Genomic DNA, 2,616 nt, shown 5'->3' on the forward strand with positions numbered 1-2,616 from the left:
ATAAAGTCACTACTGGGGTACACATGAACTGACATGGAAAGACTTCATGCACAGTTCAGAAAAATCTAACATTATTATTTGTAAATACCAACATATACTTTATATATGTATGTGTGTGTGTGTGTGTGTGCTTTGCTGTGAGTGTGTCTATATATCTATCTATCGCTTTCTCTCATATCTATCTATTCATCTATCATCTATCGTATATATATATATATATACATAGGCATGCGCAGGGGGGGTGCCTGGTGCGCACAGGCACCCCATAATGTCTGTCACCCCCTCACACACACCTGCTACTGCAATATCGGCGATCGCCGAGTGTGCTCATTTCTGTCCTCCCGCCCATTGCGCCCACCACCCCCTCCGCTCAGTCTGGTTGTCATTCATTTGTATGGTGCAGCATCACTGACGTAATCCTACTCCCAGTTCCTCTAACCTGTGGGACGTGTCGTGATGATGTCATGCCGCGTGCATGCACGCTCATGCTCCCACCCACGCTCTCTCTCTACTCATCATGTGCCAACGTCACAGAATACAGCATTCCTCTTGGAGGAGGACAAGTTCAAATTCAATATCAATATATATTACGAGAGATTAGGATAAAATCTATGGTAAGAAAATACACAAATTTAACATATATTAAACAGATTTTATAGATAGATAGATAGATAGATAGATAGATAGATAGATAGATAGATAGATAGATAGATAGATAGATAGATAGATAGATAGATAGATATCTGTGCATCAATTCTCTATATTATTTAGTTTGCATTGAGTGCCAATATGTGGTGGTAGACACGCCTGACAGGTGGTGCTAGACATGCCCAATAGGCTGTGCTAAACACGCTCTTCTAATCGTGCACCCCCTAATAAAATGTCCTGCGCACGCCTATGTATATATATATATATATATATTCCCGAGGAACCGAACCCCCCCAAAACTTTGCGACCCTTGTGGGGATCCGAGTCCGTCTCTGGACTTCCCGCCTTCCTCGGATCCCAAAATGAGACAAGATGTCATCATCCCGCTGTAGTATTCTCACAGATTTTGGATTCTATATAAGTCCCCGGTGATCAGCACCATCTTCACTCCAGCATTGAAGAGTGTATTGGATGGACGTGTCCTTCTGCAGTACTGCATGGCATAGTGTAGGGCGGGTGCTCTGTGTGCTGTATCTGAAAGGGGTGCTCTCTCTGTTGTATCAGTCCAGGTGTGCCCAGTCTGCTTTATAAGTCCTTGGGTGCCCTGTCTGCTGTATCAGTCCTAGGGTGTCCTGTCTGCTGTATGAGTCCAGGGGTACCCTGTCTGCTGTATAAGTCCTAGGGTATCCTGTCTGCTGTATGAGTCCAGGTGTGCCCTGTCTGCTGTATAAGTCTTGGGGTGCCTTGAAAAAGGAACATCAAAGTTCTGATACGCGTCAGCACCAGCACCTCCAGGGACACCATAGGAAAAATTGCTGCAAAAGGACTTTTAAGATCTGGGAGCTTGTGCAGGGTAAATCCGGACTGCTCTGCAGAACATTGTGACCTGCAGCACCCCTTCAACCTCTCTGGTTGGACTCCTTGTTTGTACAAATGCCAACTTGTATTAATATCCTCATGGGACATTTATTCCCATTTTAATGTATGCTATGTATTTTATCTCATTTTTGGATTAAAATTGTTATATGTTAGCCATTGGGTAGCACCATTTTTGTTACCATACCACTCTATTTTGCTTGGGGTGCCCTGCCTGCTGTATAAGTCCAGGGGTGCCCTGTCTGCCATGTCAGTCCAGGGATGCTGCTATGTCGCACACACATATGTATGTCTATATGTATGTATATATATACACACACACACACACACACACACACACACACACACACACGTACACATGTGTATTAATATTATAACTTTCAACTCGTTTATTATTTCTGAGTATGCCTTCCCAAACGCTACACCTTCAAACTTTGTATAACTAATTGCAGAAACTATATTTAAAAGGAATTGGCAATACAGTATAACGCTTTTGATGAGTCTCACTTCCTGTAAGCGTGTTACCTAATTAGCCACGCTCTTTTGCCTATGTGTGCTGCTGTTTCAAACAAAATTAAATTGCGAACATTTATTTAAAAAAAAAATGATTCGAAAGCTCACTATAACAGATCATCGATATTTCGTAAACGAAAATGGCTTAAATTATTTTCCCTAAATAAATATTTAATTTAGGTGGAAAATATACTAATATATAAATGGGTCAGCGTAGGGGTTAATATTCAGGAATAATTGTCTTTATCCAGCAGATTCTCACAGGCTTCCGATCCTATCTCATTATACGAATAGATGCATATGCTCCCTGGTTCATTTTTTCCATTATTTTCAAGCTTTGCGCGTCTGGGTTATTAGATCAGCTTGAGCGCTTTGCAAGATGCCAGAGATCCGTCTGTAGTTGGGAATTTAGCCTCTTCCCGTGACTTTGACACTCAGGAGTGAAGGGCGTGTGTGCTTCTGAGCTGGCACATTCCTTAGGAGTTGCCCATGTCCTATACACAGCACTGCTCTATAAGAGGCCGGGGAACCTGGATGTTGGACATCAGCACCACGGACAGCTACCAGGCCTGAGTCAGG

The sequence above is a fragment of the Pseudophryne corroboree genome, chromosome 4 (genome assembly GCF_028390025.1).
Source record: "Pseudophryne corroboree isolate aPseCor3 chromosome 4, aPseCor3.hap2, whole genome shotgun sequence".
In the NCBI taxonomy this organism is placed as follows: domain Eukaryota; kingdom Metazoa; phylum Chordata; class Amphibia; order Anura; family Myobatrachidae; genus Pseudophryne; species Pseudophryne corroboree.